This window comes from Ambystoma mexicanum, chromosome 6q (assembly GCF_040938575.1).
Source record: "Ambystoma mexicanum isolate Mex_15411 chromosome 6q, UKY_AmexF1_1, whole genome shotgun sequence".
Classification (NCBI taxonomy): domain Eukaryota; kingdom Metazoa; phylum Chordata; class Amphibia; order Caudata; family Ambystomatidae; genus Ambystoma; species Ambystoma mexicanum.
Genome location: NC_090937.1, coordinates 1,420,493,989 through 1,420,521,510, shown reverse-complemented (window position 1 = coordinate 1,420,521,510; position 27,522 = coordinate 1,420,493,989). Strand labels below are relative to the sequence as shown.

Below are 27,522 nucleotides of genomic sequence, written 5' to 3'. Positions count from 1 at the left end.
GTACAGATTGAGCGGAAGGAGCAGATGGAACGGATGACGCGGATGGACCGGATGGAGTGGATGCAACGGCTGGAGTGGAAGGAACAGTAGTAATGGAAGGAACAGATGAAGTGGATGGAACGGATGGAGTGGACGGATCGCATGGAGTAGACGGATCGGAGGGAGTGGACGGATCGGATGGAGTGGACGGAACGGATGAAGTGGACGGAACGCATGGAGAGGACAGAAGGCATCGAGAGGACGGATCACATCGAGAGGACAGAAGGCATCGGGAGGACGGAACGCATGGAGAGGAACACATGATGAGGACGGAATGGATGAAGTGGACAGAATGGATGGTGCGGATGTCACAGATGTCAAGGATGTCACGGAAGCTACGGATGATGCAGAAGCTGCGGATGCCACGGATGGTGCGGATGCCAATGACAGTGCGGTTGCTAAGGATGGTGCGCATGCTATGGATGGTGCGAATGCAATGGATGGTGCGGATGCAATGGATGGTGCGGATGATGTGGATGGCGCCGAAGATGTGGATGGCGCCGATGCTGTGGATGGCGCCGATGCTGTGGATGGCGCAGATGTTACGATGGCGCAGATGTTACGATGGCGCAGATGTTACGATGGCGCAGATGTTACGATGGCGCAGATGTTACGGATGGCGCAGATGTTACGGATGGTGCGGATGCGGTGGATGGTGCAGAGGCTACGTGTTAGGAAGAATTCTCTTATAAGGCTAATTTCCCAAACCTAGTGAGTCCCCCAGCAGCTTTGCTGGATTTTTGGGGTTTGTTTTTTTCTCCTGCTAAGAGTGAGACTCTTTTCCTCCCACTCTTAGGCATGATTTGAGCTGTCTTTGACTTTTTGTGTGCTTATGGGGTATGTTTTTTTTTTTACTCCATAGGGTATCATCTGTTTTTGTGTATGTGTTACACAGCACCCTCAGTGCAGTAACACAGGGGTGTCATAGTGATTCCCAAACATAGACTCCATACCCTGGGACTGACTACTTTCTCCCAGGGCATGTAAAGTCACCATTGGTGCCACTCTTTCTGGGTTCCACAGGATGTGTGGGTGGGGGAATAGGCAACCTGGACTGCGTTGGCTTAGCAACCCAAGTCGCACTCTGCTCTGATTGGGCCAGGGGTGAGCCGCCCGGCTCACCACTTAGCATGTTTGAGTGACAGCTAGGCTGTTGAATGGGGTTTTTTCTGCATAAAAGCAGGGCTTTTGGGACTGGAACTTCAGAAGTCACCACAGGACCTATGAAATCCAAAGAGGGAAGAAGCTGAGTCATCTGCAACGACGACACCACCGGTGGAGCCCTGCTGCAACGACCTCACCACTTTCCCGACGACAAGAGGAGATCTTCTGCTGGAAGAGTCTTCTCCCTCTGAGCTGGTGGGATCAACAAGTTCACCATTTCGCCTTCCAGGATGTCTCTTGGTCGAATCGCCCGTGCCAAGCACCCCGGCGGCCGGATAGCCAAGTTTCACCACTGTGACCGCGAATACCAGGAACACACCTTTTAACCGACGAACTCCATGGCTGGTTTCCTCCCTGGGCAGTGCAACGACTCCAAGTTTGCTCCTCGACGAGATCCTCTCTTCCCCTGGTCCAAACAACGAACTGCACCCGCTTCCAGGAACAACTGCCACCGCTGGAGCTTCCTCACTCTTTAAGGTACTGTGTTCTGCCTGGCCTCCCTTTCTTTGGATTGCTAAAGGTGACCCTTAAATCCTTGGCTTTCCAACTGGGATGGCCCCCAGACCTTCTAACTTTGTCTTTTGAATCACCCCAACCTCTTTTGAACATTTCTACAAAGACTTGAATGCATTGCTAAACCGTGTGATCTTGGGCACATTTCGCCTTGCTCCATTCAAAGTGGGCCTGCCCTATGAACTTTGGCTCTACAGTATACCCTGCCTTCAGTAACTTGATTTTGTCTCTTAAAAGTGTTGGGAACTGTTTTATTTTTATGACCTGCCTTTTTCTCTCCCTTTAACCTAATTATTGGAGTGCCATCTAAGTTACACGCTCACCTCTGTTTTGACAAAAAGTGGTGTTTTGACTTAGACTTGTCTAGTAATTGCTAAGGGAGGTGTGAATGCTTTTCTGATTGTGTTGGAACTTGCTTTTGATTTATAGTGCTAGTGTATTTTCTAAAGTGTGTGTTAAATAAATAACTATATACTTTTGATAACAAGCTCTGGTCAGTGTTTGCTTGCTCTACTGTGTTTTTGGCCCTATTGTGTATCCTCTGTATACTGCCTAACTCTTCTTGAGAGAGGTCTGACTGCTCAGCCACGGCTACCAGTTAAATGTGGGTGCTACAGACTGCTACCAATTGGGTTTACTGCTTACTCCTGTGGTCTTAATCTTTTTGCAGTGTTCCCCAAGGGGACTGCACAGGATTCTGCCTAAAACTACGGTCCGAGGTGGAGCTCCAGGGTAGGGTTTTGCAGATATGGCTCAATGGGATCACAAATATGTCCTATACACCTGTATCCCCATATATATCTGTATCCCTGTTATACCTCTATCCACCCTGTCGCTATATATTTGTATGTCGCTTTGTACGTCCCCACTGTCCTGCTCACCTGCATGGTCTCAGGCGCTTATACTGATGACCCCCATATCTCACCACCACGCTTACTCTCTTCTATACACCATCATTCAACTAGAACACAGCTATACCCCTAATAATTCGGCCTAGCTGCTCACATACGAACACGACCCACGAACACCTCATCACCCTAATAAAACAAAGCTATCTGAAGCGCATTCTGGCTAGCATAGGCGTTCCTCAGGCCTAACACAGCTAGAACCATTCTGGGCATCCACCCACCATACGGAACACATCCAACTGACTTCCTCAGCACCACACCTATCGCTAAGAAGCAGCTATCATCTAACAACTACACCAGCTGCACACATATCCCCCGCGCACCATACGACAGACTCTCTCTTTCTCTCTCTCTACTGACCTGAACTACGGTTCCTGAGGGTGTTCAACCTACCAGCTCTTTGAGGTCGTACCAATGAAACATAAGGCGCTATATAAACGCCAAGTAACATAACATAACAGTGGCAGTCTATGGCCGCTATGGCTGCCGTTGACACTAGAGACTCTGCTCTGCCCTGCCCTGCCATGGAGGAGGAGGACCGCTGTCTCCGCCGCTCATGTATGCATCGAGAGGAGAAAACGGATAAAATCGAGTTGGGTTTTGCCTACAAGTGTCCCTCCCTGCGAAAACTACAAAGAATGTTGTGGCATCCCCCCTCGCACATTGACTTGTGTGGCCACCTTTCCAGCCAAATTTGAAGGTGGAGCCTGGGAGGAAAGAGAACCTCTACTTTCTCCGTTACAACGTTTCAAAGCCCACCCGCAGCTCCCTCAGGACGAGAGCCATACGACTGCAGCAAATCATTTTACGTTCAAAGATCATCCTTTGCAGAAGAAAAGGGAGAGCAGTCCAAATACGTCTACAGCCTTTACTTCACCCTTCAAATGCATCAAAGCTGCCGCTTCAAGAACCTCTCCTGGCTCCCCGGTCTGCCCAGCACCACCTTCCTTACCTGGAGACGGTGAGTCCGTTCCGCCTGTCGGAGGAGAGATGGAGTCGGTCGCTGCTGGCGAGGTGGGGGCGGTGCCTGACCTGGTGGAGGCTGACAAAATTGCGGCAAGCCCTTCTCTGGGGCCGGCGGAAAGCTGTCTGGGTCAGCCGGTGACTTTGACTGGGCACCTTAGTCCGACGGTGCGCAACCCGGCCCCAGCACCCCTCCAGTGGCTACTGGTGGCTGAATGGGAGATGGAGCTGGGTCGGAATAGTGTGGCTCCTCCTGTCGTGGAGGGGGACAGGACCCTGGAGACTTTCAGGCCGATTCATGGAATCAACGTGCGCCGAAAAAACGGCGCACGCGTGCGAAAACGTGCGATTCGCAGAGAAACAGCGAAAATCGCAGTGCAAGTGCGATTATCGCACAGAAAACATCGCACATCAATTCATGGAAGTCGTGCTCGCGCGAAATGTGGGATGTGCGCTGAGAAAGTGCGCGGCGCACGCTGGCGCACAGGTCAACGAACGCCGTGCGATAAGGCCACAGCGAATTCGCACATAGCGCGGCGCACATAACAAAAGTAGGCGTAACACGGGGCGTCACACGCAGAATGGGGAACAACTCGTGAAAATGTGGGCGTCATGGGGGAAGTACAGGAGGCAAGTGCGCAGAACGCCCACACGCTCGCCTACAACACGTATTCATGGAATCGAATAGGGAAAAACAGCGCACGGCCAAAGACGCGCACAGGCCCATACATGTCCGCCACACGAAAGCAGGCGGTAGCGTCCCTGGGCAGGAAAAAAATGTGCGCCAAAGTCCTACACGCGCGAGAAGGCCCACACGCGATCGGGCCTGGGGGAGCGTGTGCGTGTATTTCAGGGATGCGCGTGAAGTTCCACACGCGATTGGCCTGGGCGCGTGTATTCCAGGGGTGCGCGAGAAGCTTCTCACATGCGATTGGCCTGGGTGCGTGTATTTCAGGGGCTCGCGGGTGTTTTCACACGCGATGGGGCCTGGGGGAGCGTGTGCGTGAATTTCAGGGGTGCGCGTGAAGTTCCACACGCGATTGGCCTGGGCGCGTGTATTTCAGGGGCTTGCGGGTGTTTTCACACGCGATCGGGCCTGGGGGAGTGTGTGCGTGAATTTCAGGGGTGCGCGTGAAGTTCCACACGCGATTGGCCTGGGCGCGTGTATTTCAGGGGCTCGCGGGTGTTTCCACACTCGATCAGGCCTGGGGGAGCGGGGTACGTGTATTTCAGGGGCTCGCGTGAAGTTCCACACGCGATTGGCCTGGGCGCGTGTATTTCAGGGGCTCGCGGGTGTTTTCACACGCGATCGGGCCTGGGGGAGCGTGTGCGTGAATTTCAGGGGTGCGGGTGAAGTTCCACACGCGATTGGCCTGGCCGCGTGTATTTCAGGGGTGCGTGAGAAGCTTCTCACACGCGATTGGCCTGGGCGCGTGTATTTCAGGGGCTCGCGGGTGTTTTCACACGCGATCGGGCCTGGGGGAGCGTGTGCGTGAATTTCAGGGGTGCGCGTGAAGTTCCACACGCGATTGGCCGGGCCGCGTGTATTTCAGGGGTGCGCGAGAAGCTTCTCACACGCGATTGGCCTGGGCACGTGTATTTCAGGGGCTCGCGGGTGTTTTCACACGCGATCGGGCCTGGGGGAGCGTGTGCGTGAATTTCAGGGGTACGCGTGAAGTTCCACACGCGATTGGCCTGGCCGCGTGTATTTCAGGGGTGCGCGAGAAGCTTATCACACGCGATTGGCTTGGGCGCGTGTATTTCAGGGGCTCGCGGGTGTTTTCACACGCGATCGGGCCTGGGGGAGCGTGTGCGTGAATTTCAGGGGTGCGCGTGAAGTTCCACACGCGATTGGCCTGTGTACGCAATTCCATTGGACCAAAGGCCCTGACAGCGCAGGCGCGTCTGTGACGTGACACGCGCGGGCGTGTCCCTGTACCCGGGGGAATGTCACAAAAAACTGCACGTCCGAGTGTCAGCCTGCGTGATTGGAGGATAGTGCCTCAGTGCGTATACGCGGAAGTGACGTTGGACGTGTGGTGCGGTTTAAAAGGTGCGTGTAGTACGTCATTTCCTTGTACGTGCTTCCCGTGGAGAGTGAGTGGGTGAAATCTGTACTTCTTGTCGGTTCACACGCGATTTACTTCACAGCGTTTCCAGTTCGTACTCCCTGTTACCTCTGTCAGTATTTTTCTGATTTTCTTTTCGACCTGTTTCCTCAAACAGCGTTGACTTCTCCTTTTGTCCTGTCTCCTCAGACAGTGTACAAATCTTCTTTTGGCGGGGGTGTTGCCAACGCGCACACGCGCGTATTTTTCACGCTCTTTTCCCAGGCAGACGGTGAGTCGCGCACGTATTTACCAACTGTGCTAGCCCCATGTGTAGCGTACCCCTTCAGAGGTCATTGTAGGCTGCGTGTGACACGCATATGTTCATTTTTGTGTTCCTGGGTGCCACAGCGTAGTGCAGGTTCCTTTTCCCACGCACGTGGTCTACGAGGGGTCGCGTGCACGTCATTTTCTGTTTTAGGGGTGCCTGTGCGTTGCGTGACCCGTCATCTTTCCCCAGGGGTTACATACAGCCTTGCTAGAGCACTTCGGTACGAATTCCATCTAGTACCCTACCCCTTTGACCCCCAATTGCCCAGGAAAATTGTCCACTGCAACTCCCATACGCACAACTCCATCAGTGCCATGGTTGGGAGGCGAGCAAGTGGTAAGGGTGGCAAAGGTGGCCGAACCTCAAGAGGTGGGCGTGGTGGGCGCGGTAGGGGACGTGTCCAGGATTTGCAGAATCCCCCAACCCCCTCCACGTGTGGAGGACCAGTCAGGGACACACATCCCCCCCCATGGTTGAGGGAAACGTGGCTGACACCATCCCTGCTCAGCCCTTGTTGGACCGGCCCGTTGTGGCACCTGACCTTGCACAGGGTGACTCCCAGGCTGACTTCCAGGTCGCCAAGTCTAGGCCACGGGTGGCCGCGCAAGCCAGTGTCACCATGCCACGTGGTACAGGGGCAGCCATGTCATCTGCTGCCCCGAGTAGGCGGGGTGGGGAGGCTGCAGGGGCAGCTGCAGCTCCGTCCACCCCAGCTCTGACTCCCCTAGCAAGGACAGTGTTGGTCCCGGTACATCAGACTGAGGTTCCCCTGCCATAATCACACTTCAGCTAATGCCTGCAGATAGTCATGTGGTCAGTGTGCCATCGCATACTACTACTACACAGTCCACCGGTGCTCCTGCCTCTAGTGTCCAGAACGGCGTAGGGCACTCCGGATCCCCACCACCCACAAAAAGAAAGAGGAAGAGTGCTCGTCCAGTACAGGCTGATGACCCCGACACGGCTACACGGTCCGGCACGCCAAGGAAGCCTAGCTTCAATGATGCCGAACTGGATGCACTTGTGCAGTATGTGTCCGAACATGACGCCGAAATGTTGGTCACTTCAGGGTGTAGGATTACACCTGCTCGACGTCAGGCACACTGGCAGTCCATCGCGGACAGCATAAGTGCCCTTGGGTTCATGAGGCGCACAGCTGTTGAGTGCTACAAGCGCTGGAACGACCTTAAGCGTAGGGCAAAGAAAAAGCTGGCCTCAAGTCATGCTGCAACTCTGGTGACTGGAGGTGGGTCTCCACAAGAGGACATAGAACTCACTCTACATGAGCATGTTGCTGGGACCTACGTCACAGAGGAGCAGATCCAAGGTGTGGGAGAACTGCCATATTACGAGGCATTGTCCGGTGAGTGCACATGCATGTGTGTGTGATCCATGTGTATGTAGTTTGTGGGAGGGGATTCGGTTGAGTGCCAGGTCAGGGTGTGTGTGCCTGAGTGTTTTGTCCCACCCATGTGCTTCATCCAATGCATTCTGCGCCCCAGGATTTGGGTATTACAGTGTCCCTTCTGGCCACAGTGGGCGTTTTGCACTACATTGCGCCAGTTGCCCTTGAAGTGGCATCTTGCTACCACATTGTTCCGTATTAAGCTGTGTTCATTCAGGCTGATTGTAGGAATTCACCTGGTTCTACTGCACATCACTCTGCCCCATTGTCACATATATGTCATGCCCATGGTACATGCCATCTGTGTGATGGCATGTGTCATGTATGTGTATTGGACATGCCACTCACAGGCCAATGTGTGATGGCACTGCTAGCCAGCATGCAGCTGATGTGTTGCTCTCCCATCTTGGTGTCATCAGTGTCTGACATTTTCCTCCCCTTCCAACTCATGGACAGTGCATGCATGGGAGGGTCATAGTCATGTGGGACATGTGTAAATCAGGTACTGGTACTGTAGCCTGTCTGGCCTAATAGCGTGCCATGGTGCTAATGCCTGTTTCCATTTTTTATTTTTTATTTTTTTTGCAGAGGATGACGCACCTGATGCTGTTGAGGGAGAGGAGATGGTGCAGGCCCAGGAGGGATCTGAAGCACGACCAGGCACCAGTGGGGGACGTGGTTTGGTGGTGGGGGAGAACCCTCTCCTGCTGCAGGCCATACTGTCCCGGGGTGTCCCTGGCTGCACCTCCCCAGAACTCTTTTCAGGTGTTGATTCGGATGAGGCCTATGTGGATTCGCAGGTATGTGTTCATGGAAGGGATACTGTTCTGTCCGACCCACCTGCACCAGGGGTAGAGCCCACTATGGGGATGTCAGTGTTGGTAGGTGCGCCTGTGGTGGTTACGGATGCAGGGCCACACTCCACAACATCTGACCCTGTTCCTGGGCCAGCAGTTCAGAGGGGAAATACAGTCCTGCAGAATCAGGCAGTGCCGACACAGCAAGGCGCAGTTCGCCTTGCCCCAGACAGGTGTGGTGCCCGCCAACGCGGTGGCCGTCCGCCACCAGGCAATACCGCATGGGAGCAATCCATTTACGGTATGGCCAACCAACAGGCAGCATCATCCGAAATGATTGCTCAGGCCATGGAGAGGGTGGCCACTTCCATTGTCCCCCCAGAAAGGCAGATGGAGCTACTACAGCAGGCAACAGACTCCATTTGCCAATCAGTCAGGGAGGACATGTTGGCGTCCAACAGGGACAGACAGGCGGCCCTGGACAATCTGAGGGAATCAATTTCTATAGATGCCCAGGGACAGAGAGTAGCCCTGAGGGGAGAGCTCCGGCACCTCAGGCAGACTCTTGTGGACCTTGAGGCTTCCACTGTCACCAGGACGGAACAGCTGCTGGAGCGCGTCACCCGTACGCTCTCAGCAGAGATGCAGGCAACTCGGGCGGAGGTCCGGGCAACACGTCGGGTGTTGCATGGGGATCTCTGCACCATATCCCTCCAGAACGAGGCCTTCCAGGCCTGCATGCTTGCTGCCATGGAGGACCAAACTAGGGCATTGCGTGGGCTGCCTCCCATGGCACCACCACCTCCTGTGGCAGCAGCAGCAGAGGTTGAGGAGAGCGAATCCAGCAGTGAATCTCCCACTATTTAGTAGCCGTGCAGGCCATGAGCCCATGGAGGTGTTTTTTTTTCGCAGCATTCACGCAGGTGACTGTTGGTGGGCACCCTGTCCTCGGACCTCCTGGGTGGCCTCCCCCACCCCCCCTGGCCCACACATGGCCATTTTTGATTTTTGATATTTGATTATTGATTCTAGATTTTTGATTTTTGTATTTTTGTTGCAGTGTGTTGCCTTGTGTGGCTCCCGTGGGCATCCACTGTATTCCGGCTGGGCACATGCAGGCTTGTCCTGAGTTTGGGTTAGATGCTTGGGTCAGTGAGACACACACCCCTCCTTCTTCCCGTTTCCATGGGCTTGCAAAGGGTGTGCCCAAGTGACAGTGAATTACACAGTGACGTTGGACTCCCATGAGCTGTGTGGGCAGTCTGTAGTCAATACTGTGTATACATTCCTAGTGCATATTGTTGTTGTATTGTGCACTGCATGGTGTATTGATGTGTGCTTGTACATCCATGTCTCCCTCCTGATTTGCAAGTTCATTCCTCATGTCTTCACAAGGCCGTCCACTTTGGAGATGGGGCTCATGTTGTGAGCAGTGGACTTCCAGATGTGCGTGGCAACAACACTGTACAGTTGGAGGTGGTGGATGTGCTGGCATTCTCAAGTAGTAAGACTACGTATCCTTTGCCTTAGTACTGTCATGTTTATGCTATGTCGATTGTGTTGTGGTAAGTATTTGGTCATGTGTGTTGTTTCTACATTCATGTGGGCATATTGTGTGTGGCCAGTTTCCATTAGGGACACTGTTTTTTGTGACACGTGTCATGTTTGGGGGATGACTTTGTTTGCTCTCACATGGCATGTCATGCCATGGTGTGTTGGGTGGCGGTGCTGGTGAGGGGTTGTGTGACTGTAACGCTCACCTGATTCCCGCAGAGGCGCCGGTCTTGACTGGGTGAATGCCGTATCTTCAAAGGTGATGTGTAACACACGGTTGGCTCTTTGGGCTGGACCTCTGTGCACTGTATGTCTGACTCGAAGAGTAAGATGTCTGCAGATAGAAAATATGGGATTAATGAACTGGGGTTATTGAGTGCCTCTCTCCTCTTCCCTTTCTCTTCTCCTGTAGAACCCCAAAGGTTAACGCCCTCACCTTAGGTAAGTGAACGCTGAGCTCTCCATCTGCCTCGGGACAGGGTGCCGTAACCAGTTTCTTCACTGGATAAGGGTGCAGGCCTCTTGACCTCAGAGGACTGCTGTCCGTCGTTAACTGCACGAACGGTAAGTTCTGGGCACTTCAAATGTCTTAAAAGTCTTTTGTAATGATATCTCTTGTTTTGCAGGGTTCCGGCGATGGCGGATGGCGGGCTGATGAGAGTTGAGGATCGAACCCGCGTGAGGAATAGAAGCGCCTGGAAGCACGTAAGTAAGCGCTTGTAGCCTGCTTCACGATGCGCACTAACTGTCCCTTTTATCTTGCAGGTACAAGTTCGGAGCTTTAGAGAAGCTGAAGGGTGCTGGAATACCCACTGGATTCGGCGTGGGAAGAAGTAATGGCACGTGAGTAATAAAGTTGCCCAATGTCTTTAAACGCACCTTCTTTTGTCTTTCAGATGCGGGATGCAGCGCCGAAAGCCTCCGGAGCGTGCGAAGAGCTGGTAAGCTTTTGTCTTTCAGATGCCGGAATGCAGTGCGAAGACCTCCGGAGCATGCGAAGAGTAGGTAAGCCTTTGTCTTTCAGATGCCGGAATGCAGCGCGAGGCGTTGGTGAAAGCCGATGGACCAGGTAAGAGATGCGCTGCCACTGAAGACCGTAGTGCTAACCTGTTCTTTCTTTGTCTTCACAGGTGCTGCTGAAGACTGGATCCCAGGATGGTAAGCCTTTGTTCCCTTAGGCCCAGGATCAGAAGCAGAAGACACGATGAGCGTTCTGCTGCAGAGAATGCAGAATAACACAAAGCAAGATTCATCCATCGGGTGTGGTTTAAATAGCCTCCTGTAGTGCTTAGGTGTCTCCTTCCACAGCCACGCCTAGGTAAGAAAAGAGTTCCTGCTTTCCAGAAGAGTTCCAGTTTTCTGAACCTAGGGAGTGGCTCCTGCCCCACCCAACAGGAAAAGTAGTCCCAAACAGAAGAGGATCAGGGGTTCAACTGGCAGGTAAGTAAGCAGCATGGTCTGCTGCAGGTAAGTCCACCCAAGCATTATGAGCCCGGCGCTTCCAGCGCTGGGACTGGGCATCTTTATGAGCCTGGTGCCACTGGCGCCAGGACAGGGTCCAAAAGGTCCCAATTGGGACTGGCTGGCACTCAGAACCGGGGTTATGGGTCTGCTTCCAAGGGAGTCGGGCAAGTCCTGATCTTTTGGAAGCAGAGATCATGACAGCACCCCCCCTCAAGGCCCCTCCCAAACCGGGCTTCTCCGGGGGTTTGGGCTTGTTAGGAAATGTTCGATGAAATCTTTTGATTAGACGAGGCGCGTGGACATATTCTGCAGGTTCCCAGGATCTTTCTTGGGGACCGTAGCCTTTCCAGTCAATCAGGTAAAATAGTTTAGATTTGGAGATCTTGGAATCCAGGATGCTTTTGACTTCAAACTCGAGTTCTCCATCAACTAGAATAGGTTTTGGAGATGTAGTTAGTCGGGTTTGAGGTTGCACGGGTTTTAATAGAGAGACGTGGAAGACCGGATGTATCTTCATGTGAGGGGGCAAGTCCAACTTGACCGCTACTGGATTTACTATGGTAGTGATGGAATAGGGACCAAGGTATCTTGGGTTGAATGTGCGTGGTCCTTTTAGAGGTAGATATTTGGTGGATAACCACCTTGATCTCCTACTTGATATTGGGGGGCTTCCTTCCGATGTTGGTCTGCTCCTTTCTTGTATTGTTCTTTAGCCCTTTGAAGGTGAGAAACGGCTTCCTTGAAGGCTTGGGTGATTGTAGAATGCAGGTGGTCTACTGCTGGTGTTCCAAGATCTTGGAGTGGATCCAACTCCGAGGTTCGAGGGTGACTACCGTATAAAAGAAAAAACGGGGTCTTCCCAGTTCCCGAGTGGACAGAGTTATTGTAGGCATATTCGGCTATCCAAAGGATATCTTTCCAAGTTTTTTCAGTTTGTTGTAGCATGCAGCGCAAATACTGTTCCAGAGTTTGATTGGTCCTCTCTGTTTGTCCGTCGGTTTGAGGGTGGTGGCTGGTCGAAAGTCTCGCATCAATTTGAGCCGACCGACAGCAACTTCGCCAAAAATGAGAAATAAATTGACTACCTCGATCCGAAATTAGAACTGAAGGAAAACCGTGCAGTCGGACGATGTTTTCGAGAAATTCTCGGGCCAGAGTTGCTGCTGTTGGTAAGCCTTTGAGTGGAATGAAATGCGCCATCTTGGAGAATAGGTCCACGATTACTAGGATCGTATTGTATCCGGAGCATGGAGGTAGATCGGTGATGAAGTCCATAGAAAGCGTAACGTATGCCAAGGGCGAGGCGGGATGTCAATAGGGCGTAAGAGGCCGGCTGGTTTTTCCTTTTGACTCTTGTTTTGGGCGCATACTCCACAGGACATTATAAAGTCTCTGATATCTTTTTTCCAAGACGGCCACCAGAAGTAGCGCTTGATCTTTTCCGAGGTCTTGGTCATACCGGGATGTCCTTCCATTAAAGAATCGTGATAACAAGAGATTACCTTTTTCTGTAAATCTGTGCTGGGCAGGTATAACCGTTCTTGGAAATATAATAGGTTGTCCTTCACCGTAAAGTCCTTTCCCTGCAGATGCCAATTCTGTATGTCTGCTGGAGTTACCAGTAGCCTGGCTTTATCCTTAACTTCCTCTATGGATTGTGTGGCGATTACACCTAGAATTCTTTGTTCGGGAATGATAGGTACAGGTTTAGGATTGATCAAATGTTCTTCCACTCCCATCCGAGAAAGGGCATCAGCTTTACCGTTTTTTGTACCAGGTCGATAGGTAATTATGAAGTCAAACTCGGCAAAGAATAGTGCCCAACGGAGTTGCCTAGAGGATTGAGCTTTTGCGGTTTTCAAATATTGCAGGTTTCGGTGATCTGTAATCACAGTAACGGTGTGTCGGGCCCCCAGAAGATAATGCCGCCAAGCCTTAAAGGCGGACTTGATAGCTAGAAGTTCCTTATCAGTAATAGTGTAATTGATTTCAGGAGGCGAGAATTTGCGGGACCAAAATTCCACGGGATGCAACTGATTGGTTACTGGGTCCTTTTGTGATAGAACTGCCCCCATGGCAAGGCTCGAAGCATCAGTTTCAACGATGTAGGGGAGTTCTGGGCGAGGATGTTTTAAGATCGGTGCAGAGATAAATCTAGTCTTCAAATTCTGGAAAGCTTGTTCCGCCTCGGTAGACCATTCAAAACGTTTGTTTTTCTTTAACAAGGCGGTGATGGGCTGGACTATTCGAGAGAATTCGGGGATAAACCTGCGGTAAAAGTTAGCGAAGCCTAACATGCTTTGAACACCTTTTACGGAGGATGGCGATGGCCATTTGAGAATTGCATCGACCTCCTTTGAATCCATACGCACTCCGCTAGGTGATAATATGAATCTCAAGAATTCAACTTCAGTCACGTTGAAAACACATTTTTCCAACTTAGCTAAAAGTTTGTGTTGACGCAATCTCTCGAGGACCATTTTCACGTGTTTCCGATGTTCAGTTTCCGATGAAGAATAAACGAGGATGTCGTCAATGTAAACAACAACACACACATCTATGAGCTCTCTGAGGACATCGTTCATAAAATATTGAAAGGCGGCCGGGGCATTGCAAAGTCCGAAGGGCATGACCTGATATTCAAATAGCCCATACTTGGTGCGGAAGGCCGTCTTCCATTCATCGCCCTCTTTTACTCGTACCAAGTGGTAGGCTCCTCTAAGATCCAGCTTTGTATATATGCATGCTTTTCTGACTTGGTCCAGGAGTTCAGGGATCAAAGGTAACGGATATCTATTCTTAACGGTGATCTGGTTCAGGGCGCGATAATCTATACAAGTTCTAAGGTCCCCTTCTTTTTTTGGAACGAAGAACAAAGCTGAGGAAGCAGGGGACTTGGAAGGACGAATAAACCCATTCGCTAGGTATTGATCCAGGTATTGTCGGAGGTGAAGATTCTCAGGCTCGGTGAGAGCATAAATTCTACTACAAGGAGGAGTAGATCCAGGTATCAGGTCTATCTGGCAGTCATAAGACCTATGAGGAGGTAGAGAGTTAGCCTGATCCTTCCGGAAAACATCTTGGAATTCTAGGTATTCAGGAGGTAACTGGGGAGCCTCCGAGGAAATTGCTGCCAGTGCAACACCAGGTCGAGGGTGACAAGTAGAGACACATTCTGGAAACTGAACCGTTCTTGCTCGCCAATCGATCTGAGGATTGTGCTTCTCTAACCAAGGAATTCCTAGAATAATCTGGAACTGAGGGGCCTTGATCACATCGAACACGATCTTCTCATGGTGTCCATCTTGACTTACTAGCGTCACTTCTTGGGTGGTATGCGTTACTGGTCCGGAGGCTATCTCCGTACCATCCACCATAGTAATGACGTCCTTTACAGCCTTTGGACAAAGAGTCAGATTCATCCTCAAAACCATTTCATGATCCACATAATTGCCGATGGCACCGCTGTCGCAATGAAAGGAGCTCATTGTCCAAGGCCTGCCCCTGTGAATGTCTTGCAAACAGTTTTTCCATACTGAGCTGAAAAGCTTGAAAATCATGGAGAACCGGATCATCTTGATTAACTAGAGGGATCGACCAGTCTGCTGCATTGCCACTAAGGTACGAAAGCACGAAAGCTACCTTAGCTTGATCAGTTGGAAAGGCTGCTGGCCGGCATAAGAAGTGCAACCGGCACTGATTAATAAATACTGCAAACCTCTTTGGGTCACCAGAAAATCGTTCGGGCGGAGCCAGAGGTACATTCCCAGGTAGGTTGATCTGCACTGGGTTCGTAGAGGATGTTGAAGGAAGATTTTCCCCTGATGCGGGTAACAGAGTTTGTCCGGCTTGTGACTGTAGCAATTGTCTAGCGAGATCGTCTGTTCGCTCCTTGGAAATAATCAGTTCCCTTCTTAGAGCATTCGTTTCCTGACGGGCTGCATGCACTTCTGCTCTTAGTTCCCCAAGTAACTGGGCTAGCTGGTCGGTATCCGAGGTTTCCATAGCGCCTGGGTGGGAGTTTTGCGGTAGGCTTTGTGTTCTGTAACGCTCACCTGATTCCCGCAGAGGCGCCGGTTTTGACTGGGTGAATGCCGTATCTTCAAAGGTGATGTGTAACACACGGTTGGCTCTTTGGGCTGGACCTCTGTGCACTGTATGTCTGACTCGAAGAGTAAGATGTCTGCAGATAGAAAATATGGGATTAATGAACTGGGGTTATTGAGTGCCTCTCTCCTCTTCCCTTTCTCTTCTCCTGTAGAACCCCAAAGGTTAACGCCCTCACCTTAGGTAAGTGAACGCCGAGCTCTCCATCTGCCTCGGGGCAGGGTGCCGTAACCAGTTTCTTCACTGGATAAGGGTGCAGGCCTCTTGACCTCAGAGGACTGCTGTCCGTCGTTAACTGCACGAACGGTAAGTTCTGGGCACTTCAAATGTCTTAAAAGTCTTTTGTAATGATATCTCTTGTTTTGCAGGGTTCCGGCGATGGCGGATGGCGGGCTGATGAGAGTTGAGGATCGAACCCGCGTGAGGAATAGAAGCGCCTGGAAGCACGTAAGTAAGCGCTTGTAGCCTGCTTCACGATGCGCACTAACTGTCCCTTTTATCTTGCAGGTACAAGTTCGGAGCTTTAGAGAAGCTGAAGGGTGCTGGAATACCCACTGGATTCGGCGTGGGAAGGAGTAATGGCACGTGAGTAATAAAGTTGCCCAATGTCTTTAAACGCACCTTCTTTTGTCTTTCAGATGCGGGATGCAGCGCCGAAGGCCTCCGGAGCGTACGAAGAGCTGGTAAGCTTTTGTCTTTCAGATGCCAGAATGCAGTGCGAAGACCTCCGGAGCATGCGAAGAGTAGGTAAGCCTTTGTCTTTCAGATGCCGGAATGCAGCGCGAGGCGTTGGTGACAGCCGATGGACCAAGTACGAGATGCGCTGCCACTGAAGACCGTAGTGCTAACCTGTTCTTTCTTTGTCTTCACAGGTGCTGCTGAAGACTGGATTCCAGGATGGTAAGCCTTTGTTCCCTTAGGCCCAGGATCAGAAGCAGAAGACACGATGAGCGTTCTGCTGCAGAGAATGCAGAATAACACAAAGCAAGATTCATCCATCGGGTGTGGTTTAAATAGCCTCCTGTAGTGCTTAGGTGTCTCCTTCCACAGCCACGCCTAGGTAAGAAAAGAGTTCCTGCTTTCCAGAAGAGTTCCAGTGTTCTGAACCTAGGGAGTGGCTCCTGCCCCACCCAACAGGAAAAGTAGTCCCAAACAGAAGAGGATCAGGGGTTCAACTGGCAGGTAAGTAAGCAGCATAGTCTGCTGCAGGTAAGTCCACCCAAGCATTATGAGCCCGGCGCTTCCAGCGCTGGGACTGGGCATCTTTATGAGCCTGGTGCCACTGGCGCCAGGACAGGGTCCAAAAGGTCCCAATTGGGACTGGCTGGCACTCGGAACCGGGGTTATGGGTCTGCTTCCAAGGGAGGCGGGCAAGTCCTGATCTTTTGGAAGCAGAGATCATGACAGTGACATGGCACTGTTGTCATGTTGTGTCTTGCAAGGGGGTAATGATTTCAGCAGCATAGAAGTGTGTCTTTTGAACACAGCATTGGTGCTGTTTGTGTAGTTTGGGAAGCACACAATGGAACACTTCCAGATGTACAATCTCAGGCTGGTATGGTTGTGACAGTTGACTGTCCATTGACACATCATAATTGTCAGTAACAATCATCATTGATTGTCAGCTGGTATGTGCCAGGGCTGTGTGCACTCCACAGGGGTGTGATTTTATGTGAAGTAATTAGCCAAGAGCTGCGTACGGGCTGCCTCACCCCGTGCCCTTTCCCCTCCCATGCGCAGTGGGCATGCATGTGGTTGGGGATGTGGGGGCACCACCATGTCCACGGCCAGGCCCCGGCGTGTTGCAACATTGTGCAGGACACATGCTGCCACTATGATCCTGCACACTACTGGGGGAGCGTATAACAGCTGCCCGCCAGAACGGTCAAGGGAGCGGAAGCGTGACTTGAGCACTCCGAATGTGCGCTCCACGATGCCCAGGGTTGCAATGTGGGCTGTGTTGTATCTTACCTGGGGCGGCGTGGTGGGGTTCCGAATTGGCGTCATCATGTGGGTGCTGAGAGGGTAGGCACTGTCCCCTGGGGAGGTGGTGATGGGTATCATCAGTGGGGTTGTGACATTACTCAAAAATCTGACATGCATGCATGCGCAGTGGCATTTATACTCACCGAGCAGCCATGTATCGCCATGCCGACCAGCTTCTATGTCCCGGTTTAGGGTAGACATTCTGTTGATGAAACTGTCGTGGGTGGAGCCTGGATAGTTGGCGTATACTGAGGTGATGATTCCCTTGGCATCACATACTACCTGGGCGTTGATGGAATTCCAGTGCTTGCGGTTTCTATAGATGTGCTCAGTTGCCCTGGGGGGACGTAGAGCCACATGGGTGCAATCAATGGCACCTAGCACTTTGGGGAATTGTGCCACCCTGTAGAAGTCCTGGGCAACAGCCTGCCTTTCTGCAGGTGTTCTGGGCAGGTATATGTGCAAGCGGACTGATGGCCGTGCAGTGATCATGGCCAAGACCTGGTGTAGGCAGCGTGACTGCGTGGCCTGTGACACCCCCCCCACTATGGCACTTGTCCGCTGAAATGATCCAGTGGCCAGGAAGTGCAGTACATTGAGGACCTTCTCCAGGGGGCTGAGTGCTTGGGAGCACAGGGTGGTTGATGTGAGGTCATCCTCCCACTCACTGACCAGGTCGAGTATTATGTGAGGTGGAAACCTGTACCTCCCATACACATGGTCATCAGGCATCCCAAAAAGGCTGGTTCTGGGTGTAAAAATTCTGGCCCGGACTATCCTCCTCCTCCTCCTGCGGTATCCCACGGCCACTGCTGCTAGGAACGGTATGTTCATCCTGGCGTCTGAGCTTGTTTGTTGTTTGCGTGCACTTTTATGCTGTGCGGGTGGACGTACGCCTACTTCCTGCTGGCGTACGTGTTTCCGGATTGGCCATGTTCGTTTCCATGAATACGTGTTGTAGGCGAGCGTGTAAAACTTCCTGCGCAGCCCTGGAATACCCGCACCCAGCCCGATCGCGTGTGAAACCACCCGCGAGCCCCTGAAATACACGCGCCCAGGCCAATCGCGTGTGGAACCTCTCGCCCACCCCTTAAATACACGCACACGCTCCCCCAGGCCCGATCGCGTGTGAAACCACCCGCGAGCCCTTGAAATACACGCGCCCAGGCCAATCGCGTGTGGAACTTCTCGCGCCCCCTGTAATACACGCACACGCTCCCCCAGGCCCGATCGCGTGTGTAACCACCCGTGAGCCCCTGAAATACACGCGCCCAGGCCAATCGCGTGTGGAACTTCTCGCGCACCTCTGAAATACACACGCCCAGGCCAATCGCGTGTGCAACTTCTCGCGCACCCCTGAAATACACGCACACGCTCCCCCAGGCCCGATCGCGTGTGAAACCACCCGCGAGCCCCTGAAATACACGCGCCCAGGCCAATCGCGTGTGGAACTTCTCGCGCACCTCTGAAATACACGCACCCAGGCCAATCGCGTGTGGAACTTCTCGCGCACCCCTGAAATACACACGCCCAGGCCAATCGCGTGTGGAACTTCTCGCGCACCTCTGAAATACATGCGCCCAGGCCAATCGCGTGTGGAACTTCTCGCGCACCTCTGAAATACACGCGCCCAGGCCAATCGCGTGTGGAACTTCTCGCGCACCCCTGAAATACACGCACACACTCCCCCAGGCCCGATCGCGTGTGAAACCACCCGCGAGCCCCTGAAATACACGCGCCCAGGCCAATCGCGTGTGGAACTTCTCGCGCACCCCTGTAAAACACGCACACGCTCCCCCAGGCCCGATCGCGTGTGAAACCACCCGCGAGCCCCTGAAATACACGCGCCCAGGCCAATCGCGTGTGGAACTTCTCGCGCACCTCTGAAATACACGCGCCCAGGCCAATCGCGTGTGGAACTTCTCGCGCACCCCTGAAATACACGCACACGCTCCCCCAGGCCCGATCGCGTGTGAAACCACCCGCGAGCCCCTGAAATACACGCGCCCAGGCCAATCGCGTGTGGAACTTCTCGCGCACCCCTGAAATACATGCGCCCAGGCCAATCGCGTGTGGAACTTCTCGCGCACCTCTGAAATACACGCGCCCAGGCCAATCGCATGTGGAACTTCTCGCGCACCTCTGAAATACACGCGCCCAGGCCAATCGCGTGTGGAACTTCTCGCGCACCCCTGAAATACACGCACACACTCCCCCAGGCCCGATCACGTGTGAAACCACCCGCGAGCCCCTGAAATACATGCGCCCAGGCCAATTGCGTGTGGAACTTCTCGCGCACCCCTGAAATACACGCACACACTCCCCCAGGCCCGATCGCGTGTGAAACCACCCGCGAGCCCTTGAAATACACGCGCCCAGGCCAATCGCGTGTGGAACTTCTCGCGCCCCCTGTAATACACGCACACGCTCCCCCAGGCCCGATCGCGTGTGTAACCACCCGTGAGCCCCTGAAATACACGCGCCCAGGCCAATCGCGTGTGGAACTTCTCGCGCACCTCTGAAATACACACGCCCAGGCCAATCGCGTGTGCAACTTCTCGCGCACCCCTGAAATACACGCACACGCTCCCCCAGGCCCGATCGCGTGTGAAACCACCCGCGAGCCCCTGAAATACACGCGCCCAGGCCAATCGCGTGTGGAACTTCTCGCGCACCTCTGAAATACACGCGCCCAGGCCAATCGCGTGTGGAACTTCTCGCGCACCCCTGAAATACACACGCCCAGGCCAATCGCGTGTGGAACTTCTCGCGCACCTCTGAAATACATGCGCCCAGGCCAATCGCGTGTGGAACTTCTCGCGCACCTCTGAAATACACGCGCCCAGGCCAATCGCGTGTGGAACTTCTCGCGCACCCCTGAAATACACGCACACACTCCCCCAGGCCCGATCGCGTGTGAAACCACCCGCGAGCCCCTGAAATACACGCGCCCAGGCCAATCGCGTGTGGAACTTCTCGCGCACCCCTGTAAAACACGCACACGCTCCCCAGGCCCGATCGCGTGTGAAACCACCCGCGAGCCCCTGAAATACACGCGCCCAGGCCAATCGCGTGTGGAACTTCTCGCGCACCTCTGAAATACACGCGCCCAGGCCAATCGCGTGTGGAACTTCTCGCGCACCCCTGAAATACACGCACACGCTCCCCCAGGCCCGATCGCGTGTGAAACCACCCGCGAGCCCCTGAAATACACGCGCCCAGGCCAATCGCGTGTGGAACTTCTCGCGCACCCCTGAAATACATGCGCCCAGGCCAATCGCGTGTGGAACTTCTCGCGCACCTCTGAAATACACGCGCCCAGGCCAATCGCATGTGGAACTTCTCGCGCACCTCTGAAATACACGCGCCCAGGCCAATCGCGTGTGGAACTTCTCGCGCACCCCTGAAATACACGCACACACTCCCCCAGGCCCGATCACGTGTGAAACCACCCGCGAGCCCCTGATATACATGCGCCCAGGCCAATCGCGTGTGGAACTTCTCGCGCACCCCTGAAATACACGCACACACTCCCCCAGGCCCGATCGCGTGTGAAACCACCCGCGAGCCCCTGAAATACACGCGCCCAGGCCAATCGCGTGTGTTACTTCTCGCACTGGTACAGGGTTGGCGCAGCCCTTTGCGATGGTTTTGCGATCTTGATGGCTTTTCCTTGCGCAAGGGCGTTCTCGGGGGCGTAACTGGCGCTGCTGCAGGGTCGCTGCGCCACTCTGCGCCACGTCTGCTTTTGGAGGTGGGAATCCATGAATACGCTGTGCGCGGAAATTGGTTTTATCGCACGCGGCTGGCGCAGACATTCGCACGGGCACGCTGTGCGCCAGCCGCGTGCGACACTTTTGGAAGGAATTACATGAATCGGCCTGTGAGTATCCTGGCAGGGTCCACATTGACGCGCAGGTCCGGGTTCATGCGGAACCAGCTGGAGAGAACTTGCAGTTGGACGCCCAAGAAGACTCTGACGTCTTTAGTAGTTGCTCGGAACACTCGGTTGCCAAGGTTTGCAAATCGAAAACAAAGGGGCCACACAACAAAAAGCTTCCAGGAAAAGTTCCACGGCATAAACAGCCTCGGAAACCAATAGACACGTCTTATCAATGAAGTGAACCATAAAGAAAAAACGGACACTTCTATTTCAACAATTAAAAGTTTTCAACAGCCTAACCAACCTACTAAAAGAAAAATGGCACATACTAAAGATCAAACGAAATTAGGCCCTGGAAATTGTCTGTCTGCAAACGTTCTGAAGGAATTCTTTAACAAACAGTGCAAAAGAAAGTTTGACAAAACAACTGAACTCTCGGACGCCGAAATATTAGAAGTCGTGCAAGACCCCCAGGCATTCACAAAACTTTGGAAAACTGATAAACACTATTCTGGCACTGCCCTTGCTCTCATCCGAATTCAGATGGCATTTTGGAAAAGCTGCAGAGCCCTTTAGGCCACAAACCAAAACCTTGGCACTGACCACTCAGAGCATTGCCTGAGATGTCAACAAAATGGTGGTGGGATGACAAACTTTCTGGTCAAATCGTTTGACCAGTACTTAGGGCCACAAGTCGTACCAGCCCTACCACATAGGCCAGATGACCTTTTGCCAAGTCAAGCAAAAACTAACGGCTCTCAGGCCACAGACAAACCACACGTCTCGGACATTCATGCACCCATTCGAGAAATCAACTTAGAAAATTAGTTGACACCCCCTTTGGAAACGTAAGTGACCCTAAAGTGGTCTCTTGAAAGTGGAATAAAGCCACTCAAACCCAAATTTCACATCCTTTTACAACAAAACACAAACGCTGCTAAAAGCCTGGCACCCTCGAAGGGATTCGCTACCATCAATGACTTCTTCACCCGCCAGGAACAGAAGATCAAGCAAACTTCCACAAACCTCTTCAAAAGACACACCATCCAAAAAAACGGATATACTTTCGGTATTGTCAGCAGTAACAATAGCTCTCGCTCCGTTTAGCAAACTCTACGAGTCAATAAACAACACGCTTAAAGATCTCAGCCATGAGTCATTCGAAATTAATATACCTTGAAGGGTACATTACTGCCATGGAACAGAATCAAAGCACAAGACTGGTCAGACTTAGTCTGCACAAATCTCAAACAAACTGAAGAAAGAAATATAAGGCAAGTGCAGGCGCCAAAGACTTTACTCGAGACAGGTTCTCAGACCTTAATGTTCTCCCTTGACGACCATCAAAAGGAAAACATAAACCACCAAACTCGAGAGCATAGAAATCCCACCTTGAGCAACATTGATTTAAGCTATTGTTACTGCTGACATTACATTTAGTAATGTCAGCAGTAACAATAGCTCTCGCTCCGTTTAGCAAACTCTACGAGTCAATTAACGACACGCTTAAAGATCACAGCACTATCTCAGCCATGATGCATTTGAAAAGGAAAACATAAACCACCAAACTCGAGAGCATAGAAATCCCACCTTGAGCAACATTGATTTAAGCAAAGAAAAGGGAACACGCAAACCAAAAACAACTGTGACGAAACTAAAAGATAATGGACCATCGGCAACAAATAAAGAAAGATCACCATTGAATTACTGCGCAATCGAAGAAGACGTCATACTCTCAGTGGAGCCCGCAAACAACATTACCACGGAAACTCTTTCCGAAGATTCTCTTAGCAAAGAATTTGCCATCTTTGAACACTCAAAGTCCAAATTAAAGGAAAACCTGACAAGCAAAAAACTACTAGTGCTTCGCCTAAACTGTTCAGAGGGGTCACGGGCAGAAATGGCTGGCGACCCGAAAACTCAGCATCTAACGCCTGCCCTGAGATTTACCCAACAAAAACATGTTACCAAATGAAAAGATGTGGCTACATCTTGCTCTCAAACACATCCAAACAGAACTTACATCTTTCTACTTCTCCAGAAACAGTGGAAAATTTCAGGGCGGTCAAAGAACTGATGGATCTTAGTGAACATCTAACGGATGAGCAGGTGGACTTATCCCCGGAAAAACCTTTCTCCATCAACCTCCCAGCCCAAAGAAGACCAACACTCTCAATATCAGTATCTTGGACCGGGAGGATTCTGTAAACGTTCTCACGTTGGAGGATTGTTGTAAAAAACTAACCACCAAAACAAACTAGGGCTTACAATCAGAAACACAACCCCAGCCCAGAAAGGAAGAAAAGATCAACTCTAAGCATTACCAGGTGAGAGATTCGCCAATTCAAACAGCCCCACCGAAAGAAACAAGAAATAGCTAAACAAATGTGAAGAAAGCCCCGACTTCGACTCAAATTAAACAAATTGACCTTCCTGAACTTCGTTCCTCCCGTAAACCTCAGATACCTGAGGGGGAGCATAGAAAGAGAGACGCTTAACAAAAGGCTGGGTTTGCGAGTAGAGAGAAAAGCAAACCGTCCTTCAATTTGGAGCAGGTTCTGGACAACAGAGAATACATTGTCTTAAATAGAAGAACTGTTCTAAATTTACTTCATTGCGTTCCAAATTTGCGCCTATTAAGGACAGAAGATTTAAAAATTGTAGAGCTGGGCCACGAGGGGCAAAAAGCTATAAGGTATTTGCATATAGCTTCTCCAATAGTGGAAAATATAAGAGACTCGTATGAAAATCTACTAAGGCTAATATATTACCTAGTGGAAGTAATAGAAAATACATACATTTCTCCACGCCCAGACAAATATCAAGGTTCCATTTAGCTTTCAAAAACTCCAAATCGCAAAACAAATTACATGGAAAAAACAGAAGGACACCTTAAACAATGTGGATCAAAGGATCACCCAAAAGGAAATCTCAGCCTGGAAAAAATTGACGTGAAATGAACAACCAGAAAAAGGGAAAGAGACCTGATACCAAGATCCATTAGACTTTTGGATAGACTTAGATTTAGCCCTGAAAAACTAGATACCCCAACTTTCAAGGACCCTCTCGAGATCAGAAGATTTCCAAGTGGCCCTTTGACAAAAATAAAAAGAACAATTGCTCAATATATTCATCTACCAACTCGAAATACCCGGGCAAAAGAAAAAACGGTTCCCTTGCAACAACTCTGCACATGGATCCCAAAGGCCCTATCGACTCGCTTAAGAAAATAGCAATCCGTAAGCCTAAAGCACCAAGAACCAAGGACAGGGATTACATCGTACCAAACGCAAACTCCTGTGGCACTGAGGCTGGGTTCTTGGAACACGCGAGGCTTTCAACATCTGACGGTCCCTGGAGATGTGGACCTGGGATCTTTCAACATACTCTATCTCTAGGAAACTTGGCTGGTTGAAAAACCAAGTCTGGATGGCTTTATCTTAGCGACCTCACCGGCTAAAAAAGGGGACAAAGATCGTCCTTCTTCAGGATTACTACTAGTAATTCGTTCGGGTAGTGGCATACATCTAGAAAAAAATCCTGACAGCAAACCTATTCCTATTGGCAGCTTTAGTGACCTGGGAAAAGCAAAATAAAGAAACTGGTGCAAAATTTCTCCACTCCAGCGATAATCATGAACACATACTGGAACCCTCAGGCGATGTCTAACAATGGCTTTCTTATAATGATGGAAAACGCCATTGACAACACATACGTAGAACATCAAGTGTCACATTTACTCATCTGTGGAGACCTAAACGCTATATGCAGTAACCAAGAGGCAAAAAAGACAGTGGAAACCCATAGATCCCCTGCAGAAGAGAGAGGAGCCGCCTGGTCAAACTTAATGACCTCAAGAAAACTCTTTGACTTGGACACTGTATTTAGTTGTTCGGACAGAACTCCAACTTGGGAAAGAGGTAAATCTTTTGCAACAATTGATTACATCTTCGTATCGCGCCCAGTGATAAAATCTTTCGAGGTCACAAAAACAAAATCGAGCGACCATAACCTACTGTCTATAGTATGGACTGCGACTTGCATAAAAAAGCAGAAAATAACAACAGAACTCAAGACAAATATGCAGGGAAACCGCCTAAAGTTGAGCGGTAGAAATATTGCAGATTTAACAAAAACTTATAACGGACATGAAGGAGTTAGAATTCCCAACCAGAAACCCCTTCAAATCGACTATCGCCCATTACTTGTGACCTATAGGCAAGCTCGAAAAAAAAGGGGCCATCATCGAATTTTAAAAAACCACAAATACGATGAAATCCTGGTAGCAAAAAGAAGATCCCTGCGAAGATTTTAAAAAATGGCAATTCGACACAATACAAAACTAAATAGGGATGTTGCATTTGAAGCAACAAAGAAATATAAGTCTTGGCTGCTAAAAGGATATCGACTCTGTGATTCAGAGGAAATGTTGAGACAGGTGAGCAGCCACAACCCGCATGAATTTTGGTCCCTGATAAGGTCTACAGATCAATCGGCCAACAACACACTCCTAAGCACCATCGGAGAAGATACCTGGGTGAAACATTACAAACACCTATTCCATTTTCTATCAATAGTTTTATCTCCAGTACAAAAGGTGAAAAAAACATACTGGGCTGAACTCCTAGAGAGCCCATTGCAGAAGTCATCCGCAAGTTGAAAAATGAAGGAGCTCCGGGCCCAGATGGGATTACTAACATTGATCTGAAGAACCACCCGAAGGAATGGGCAACTTTTATCAGTCTGGTCTTCAAAAGATGCACAGAAGCCAAGGAAATACCAGCATCCAGGACTTCATCAATAGTAGTCGCGATCAAACCCCGGCTGATCTTACAATTCCTTAACAGACGCTCTCCTGACATAGCCCTCCTAACCGAGACCCACTTAGCGGGCTCAAACTGCCAGTTCTTCTGCAGATCCAACTATCGATCGGCGTACCACGCGGGGTATACAATGGGATCCTGGGGGGTCCTGTTCCTCATACATAAGCGACTCCCTTTTGAACTATCTACTGAGGTGCAGGACCCCTGTGGCCGATTCATGATGCTCCGAGGTACACTCTGGGGAGAGACAGTGGCCATTCTAGCGATATATTCCCCACCGGGGTTGGGGAGGCTCTCCTGAGGGAGGCGACGGCCCTGATAGCGCAACAACAAGTGGAGGTATGGATCCTGTGGGGGGATTTCAACGATGTCATGTGCAACACACTCGACCAGACCCATATCCGTAACCGGAACCCAAACCGACCCATGAGGCTGGCGACCTTTGCAACAGCGCTTGGTCTGAGCGATGTGTGGAGAGAACTCCAACCTACAGACCAAGGATTCTCCTTCCATTCGGGGGCCTACGCATTCTCATCCAGATTAGATTACTTCTTCCTCCCAACCCCCGAAGCATATAGGGTAAGAACAGCAGAATTCCTCCCCCACGGCATATCAGGCCACTCTCCCTTGGAGGTGACGCTCCACACGGACCATCCCCTACCACCCAAAACATGGAGACTAAACAGCTACTATCTGGGCCTCCCTGGATTCGTGGAATATATCGCCGAAAGGTCGGACACATTGGCCTGGATATGCAGCAAAAGAAGAGAATACCATATGAAAGTAACGGAGGCGGAGAATGAGGTAGAGAAATGGGAAACCAGATACATTGCCAACGCTACTCCTGAAACACACCGCTCACTGTTAAAGGCCAGAGCTGCCCTCCATACCACGGCGTTGGATAACGCTAGACATGCACACATGGAGTCAAAGACCAGAATTTATGAGCAGGGTGACAAAGCGGGCAAACTATTGGCGTGGCTGGAGCGACGAGAGGAGGGGCCCAGACGCGTCAGACAAATCACGGACAGCCCAAATGGACCTGCCCAAACAGACCCAGAGATAGCAGAGGCCTTCGCCAACTTTTATGCCACGCTCTATTCCACCCCAAAGGACCCCATAGACTCATCCCTCCTAGATGAGATTGTGCTCCCACGGCTATCAGAACTCCAGAGAGCACACCTAGATAGGGAAATAGACGAAACTGAAATAGAGGCTATATCGGGGAAAACACCAGGCCCAAATGGCTTCCCCGCCAAGACCTGGAAGAAACGGGGCACCAACAAGATGGCTGCCCCCCTCTGCAAATTGTTCCACCCTTCCACCTGACCTGCGAACCGCCAATATTGTGGTCATTCCCAAACAAGGCAAAACCCCCAACCGGTGTACATCGTATAGACCGATATCGCTTATTAATAATTAAAATCCTGGCCAAGGTATTAGCCAATAGGCTCCAAATGGTCATATCGGCACTGGTCCATCAAGATCAATGCAGCTTTATGCCACAAAGATTGACTAGAATGAATCTACGGTGCTT

At 51.3% G+C, this 27,522-nt stretch overlaps 1 protein-coding gene across 1 annotated transcript in view; it reads right to left on the bottom strand.

Moving 5' to 3' along the window:
• POLN (DNA polymerase nu) overlaps positions 1 to 27,522 on the bottom strand; it is a 1,535,958-nt gene that overhangs the window by 1,146,593 nt on the left and 361,843 nt on the right. The window lies entirely within an intron of this gene.